Source organism: Camellia sinensis, chromosome 12 (assembly GCF_055761805.1).
Source record: "Camellia sinensis isolate YWXY chromosome 12, ASM5576180v1, whole genome shotgun sequence".
Taxonomy (NCBI): Eukaryota; Viridiplantae; Streptophyta; class Magnoliopsida; order Ericales; family Theaceae; genus Camellia; species Camellia sinensis.
In genome coordinates, this window is record NC_138972.1 from 142947701 (window position 1) to 142953700 (window position 6000).

Sequence of the window (6000 nt, forward strand, 5' to 3'; positions counted from 1 at the left end):
CTATGTCATTTGCATTGCATATATCATCGCCTCGGTTTGCGTGCCCGTGTGCACGCATTTCGAGGCACTTCATTTTCATCCTTCGGCATCCTATGTGAGTGTGGATGAGGCTCACTCATGTTGGTATAACCCCATATCATGTTTTCATGTCATTTGCATTGCATATATCATCGCCTCGGTTTGCGTGCCCGTGTGCACGCATTTCAAGGCACTTCATTTTCATCCTTCGGCATCCTATGTGAGTGTGGCTGAGGCTCACTCATGTTGGTATAAGCCCATATCATGTTTTCATGTCATTTGCATTACATATATCATCGCCTCGGTTTGCGTGCCTATGTGCACGCATTTCGAGGCACTTCATTTTCATCCTTCGGCCTCTTATGTGAGTGTGGCTGAGGTTCACTCATGTTGGTATAAGCCCATATGATGTTTTCATGTCATTTGCATTGCATATATCATCACCTCGGTTTGTGTGCCCGTGTGCACGCATTTCGAGGCATCTCATTTTTACAGCATAGTGCATGCTAGGTTGTATCTTAGATCGCATTCTGTCATTTTCTTGGTTTGCGTGCCCGTGTGCACGCATTTCGAGGCATCTCATTTTTACAGCATAGCGCATACTAAGTTGTATCTTGGATCGCATTCTGTCATTTTCTCAGTTTGCGTGCCCGTGTGCACGCATTTCGAGGCATCTCACTTTCATAGCATGGTGTATGTTAGGATTGCATCTTAGTTGCATGTCATGCATATTGCATCGTGTTCGGAATAGGAGTTAGCCCGGGCACGGGAAACGAGGTGCATTTCGTACTCCGAGTGACGGAATGTATCTCAATTCCCCAGTCACCGACACTCCGGATTATCCATGATGGAGTTAGGTTTTATTGGGTTTATACGTGCATTCATTCTATATTGAGTTGTGCATTTCGACTCCTCGGCCATCATGCCTCGGTATGCGTGATTGGTGGCACGAGGATCGAGGCATGCATATATTTGTGAAATACATTGCTATGCCCCTTTCCTGCTCTCTGTTGCAGCAAAATGAAGAATCAGCAACTTTTCGGAGCTCGGCACGCTTTCCAAGAATAACTGCTAAACAGAGGCTAATTGGGGCATCCCGGTGGATTTCCGCACAAGACAACCCGGACATGCATCATCCATCAGAAGCAAGGCAGTCCCTGGCTTGCATGCTAGTTTTATTTATTTTCTTAGTTGATTTGTTAATTAATTAGGAATTTGTATATTATTCGGACTGTAACATTTGGACTGTAATATTCTTTTATTCGGGACTGTATATTTATTCGGACCCTCTGCGCGGGGGCAAAACTGTAATAAGTGTGCGTGGTTGTATGTCTTCCAACCCCACGTCTTTCTCCCTTTTTATTTACCTGCTTATGATGGTTAGATTAGAGCATATTTCAATTAGCACACAGTATGATAGCATGTTTGCATCATTCATCTGTTTTGCATGCACCAGGCTCGGCGCATCATACTAACTGCATCGTACTTTCAATTCCAAATTGAACACATGATAGTTGTAGCATCCCATATGCCATGTTTAGAATAGCCGAGCCTGCTATAGTTTGCATTTTTGCATGTGTTGCATTAGACATTTCTGTATACTTAGGATTCATACATGATTTCTAATGAGTTTTTGTTTCGGCTTGGAGTACTCGGTGAGTTTTATGCTTTAGCATCCTTGCATACGTGTGAGTGACTGCCATGAATAGCATGCTTACCATGAGGCTATATGCTTATGTGATATAACTGCCTGAATGCCTGTGGGTAAAGGTTGGGTTACTTAAATTGGGATAAATCATCAAATGTTTCAAGCCTACCTGCGGGTAGCAAACCATTTTCAAAAAGCAAATATGAAATGTTTTGTTCCAATTCAAGCGATCCAGTCTATACTTGTATGCTGTGCGCATCACATAGTAACCTAGGCTAATAACCGGAATAAGAACTCACAATGTTTTCAAAAATAGATATCATGGTTAGTAGAGGCCGATCTTTGATCGGGCGAGCGGGGGTGCTCACGAAGTGACCTTCCCCAATCGTACCCAAGTTCCCGAGCCGAGGCAACTTTGGTGATGACGGACACGTGGCCTTTGGCAACGAGTCAGGGTTTCCTAAATTTCCCAAAATAAAATATTTAGGTGGCGACTCTGTATCTGGCAAAGCAGTCCATGTTTGGCACTTCTTTCAAAAATCTGTTTTTCTCAAAACGATTTGCCGGATTTGGACTCTTTGGTTCAGACTTAGAACCGTGACTACAAGTCGAGTCCGAGCTGTAGCGAGGTCCCCCGCGGGCTTGTTACAGTTTCCATCTTTGTTTATTCAGTGATGACCATAAAGCAATAAACTTACCAATATTTGAAAGAAACAAACTATCAAACCATCCAACCAATTCAAACCATCAAACCATCTAAACCATCAAACCAATTCAAACCATCAAACCAATTCAAACCAATTCAAACCATCAAACCATCTAAACCATCAAAATAATTCATTGAGTGCCCAAAAAGGTATGGTAAAGTCATATACAAGCCTAGCACCATCAAAAAATCTAACATATAGTAAAGTGTTATCTGACATTTGTTATACTTGTGTCTAACACCATCAAAAAGTTTAACACATGTTTGAGACTAAGATTTCAAAATACACATTCAAAACATTTGAACCCAACAAATACTAAAGTTTAAGACGTTGCTCCATGCTTCCTGCGACGAGTGTACACCAAGTTATGTGTTCTTCAGTGGACTGTTGGCCCTCCAAGACTTGTGTTATCTTCTTCATGGCATTGCGTAACATATCTCGGGTGGGAGCTGCTTCATTGTATCCAATTTCGAGCATTGAACGTGAAATGCTTAAGGCACTGTCAATGCGCTGCAAACAATAAAATAAAACTTAACAATTGCCTTAAACAAAATATATATGAAAATGAAAATGAAAATGGTAAAAATTGACATACGAATTGAAGTTCACGATAATCAGCTGATGTCTCCGTGCGTGGATTATACTTAGAACGATGTGTCGGGTTTTGAACTTGCACGTGTGAAATGGAAGTAAACCAGTCCAAGTAACCTGGCACACAATCCCATGGATGCAAGACTAGAACACTACGACCTATCTCAGACAACAAGTGATTTTCCCAACTCTCCCAAATCGTATCCAAGTATTTATAGGCAATGATGTACTGTTTTGCAGTGGATCCTCTAGAGGCTCGAACTGGAGCAAGCGGAGGTGAGGGAATAATTTGCACTCTACCAAACTGTCTCAGTACCCTATCTGGATGGTATGGTTCAACAATGTGCATACATTTTAAGCATCCATTATAGTAAGCAACATCAAAAAAAGGATGCTCAATACGGTTATCATGGTATGGATCCCAAATAACCTACAATAGTAAAAATTTTATATGTAAGTTATGAATTAGGTTGAATAATAAAAAGTAATATGTACATACATTGACATAAGATTGACACTTACGTCATGGGCCTCTAATCTGTCGAGGTTTTCTCGCAACCTTTGTAAAATAGACGTTGACGAACCAGATTGGGTGCGAGAAATCCAACGAAAGACACGAGGCTGATCTTCTTTACAGTCCAAATTGGGGTGGGGTCTAGCACCAACAAAATGCTCGTAAATCCAAGCTTCCAGCAATGTCATGTATCTCGCCATCTGTTTTACGGCATACCTTGTGGCAGTACCCAATTGCCGGTATAAAAAAGCCAATGCAGCTGCACCCCAAGCATAAGAAGCAACCGATCGCAAATCCATAAAAAAAGACAAATACACTACTGGAACACGTGTGCCTGTCTTGTCTGCAAATAAGGTACAACCTAACAAATATAACAAATATGCCCTAGCTGCACACTCAATGGTATTATCATTGTCCGCATCAGACACTGACCCAAACCGTTGTCTCAACCATTCTACCTTGATAGACTAGCCCCGTGCTACCTTCAACGCTACATTCGCCTCATCTATTGTTACTCCAAAAGCCTCAACTAGCAGATTTGCAACGTCAACATTTGATAACTTCTTGCAAGAGACTGATTTACCAATCATTGGAATCCCTAGAATTACACTAACATCATCTAAGGTTGGTGACATCTCACCAAATGGTAGATGAAACGTGTTTGTCTCTGGCTGCCATCTTTCTACAAAGGCCGAAACTACAACTTTGTTTACAAATTTGTAGGAGCAACTCACTAAAGAAATCAACCCTGAATCCTTAATTAAACCATGAAATTTGGACTGTTCATTATCTTCCAAGTTGAATGACCATTCTCCAACTTTAAAACCATGATTTAAGCATTTAAGTATTCCACGTTCCTACAACATAGAATAAAAACAAGAAAAAAGAAAAAAGAAAAAAAAAGAATTAGTAAAGTTGAAACAAAATTTGAAACATTAAATTAATGTAAGACAATGACTTACATCATTATGCCAAATTTTGGCTGCTATGTGACAATGAAAACTCTTCAAAATTGAAGGGTCATATGGCCCTCCAGGAAAAGGTCCAGTAAGATCTTCATTAACTTTTTCAGTTGTATCTGTTGGTTGGTCTTCATAGTCACCCATGTCTGTTGGTTCATCACCCATATCTATTGGTTCATCCCCCAAATCATCACCCATGTCACTCACATTAAATTGATTGCCCCCATCGTTTTCAACCTCAACCATTTTTGCTAGAGCAACACCTATGTCATTCATGTCATGTTCATTAACTCCACTACCTTGATCCTTAGTCTTACGAGTGCGTCGAGGTCTCTTAGCCACTATTTGAGAAAGTATAACATTACGTCTCCTAGATGCTGTTGGGCGATCTCGAGCAATTTCTACCATAGCTGTCCACCAAGTACAATTAGATGTAATGCATTAGAAGCATGCCAAGAGCAAGGCCATCAAAAACAAAAAAATAGATAGATGCATTATTTGGTTTATAGCTTGGGCTTGCCTGGGCTTTACTGCTAAATGCAGGTATGTTATGCAGATAGAATAGATAGATGACTTAATTAATATCCTTAACTAGCTTACTTAAATTAGCTCAAACAATTCAAATTTAAATAAGAATCAAGTATACTATAATAACTAACAACAAAGTAAGAATCAAATTTAAATAAGAATCAAATTTAATAAATAGATGACTTAATTAATATCCTTAACTAGCTTACTTAAATTAGCTCACACAATTCAAATTTAAATAAGAATCAAATTTAAATTAATACCTCCATTCTACAAGGTATCTCAACCCTACACAAGTTCTCAAGTTCTAACTGACAAAAAATTTAATACCATCCCTCTAAACGTACATGGACAAAAAAAATGTGACTATAAACTTGAAGTTTAGGGATTTGCTTTAGCATTATTTTCTGATTTTTGGTTTATTGGGTTTTATTAGGATTTATTGTAGTTTTTTTTTTTTTGGCAACTATTACTGAGGTTTCCTAGGATGATATGTAATAGGTTTTGCAAACGTGGCTTAGATATTGATTAGTTGAGTTTTTTTATTTGGGATTGGTTCACTGTTTCCTCCTTCCCTCTACTTTCTTAAATAATATGATCTCCACTTGGTGGGTTCATGATATCATTGTCCCATCATAATTTTTTTTTGTCAATAACAAAAAAAATTCATTAATAAAAAAGTAAGAACATGGAATGCAAAAATAACAATAAAAAGGAAACCATAAGAACAAGAAGTCCCTAGCAAAGAAAAAACAAAAGAAAAATAACCTTCCAATCTCTAGAAATAAAAAAATAAGGGAATCTCCTTTAAAGGAAGGAGATATTGAAACCCAAATGAAGCCAAGTAATGAATCTTCTCCCATAATCCCTCCAAATCATCACTTTTTCGTTCAAAGATTCTATCATCCCCTGTTAACCATGTGATCTACAAAACTGAACACACAACACGATTACAAAGATCCTGAGTTTTGTCACTTGAACCAAAACCTCTTAGATCAACACAAAACAAATGAACACAAGAAGAATGAACTA

The 6000-nt window shown here is 38.7% G+C and overlaps 1 long non-coding RNA gene across 1 annotated transcript; it reads right to left on the reverse strand.

Annotated features, from left to right (window-relative positions):
- Positions 1-2486: 2486 nt before the first annotated feature.
- LOC145804840 (uncharacterized) lies at positions 2487-3394 on the reverse strand. The gene is made up of 2 exons (XR_014347391.1): positions 2969-3394; positions 2487-2883 (listed from the first exon to the last, which is right to left on the reverse strand). It is a non-coding gene; the product is annotated as an uncharacterized LOC145804840 (long non-coding RNA).
- Positions 3395-6000: the final 2606 nt, after the last annotated feature.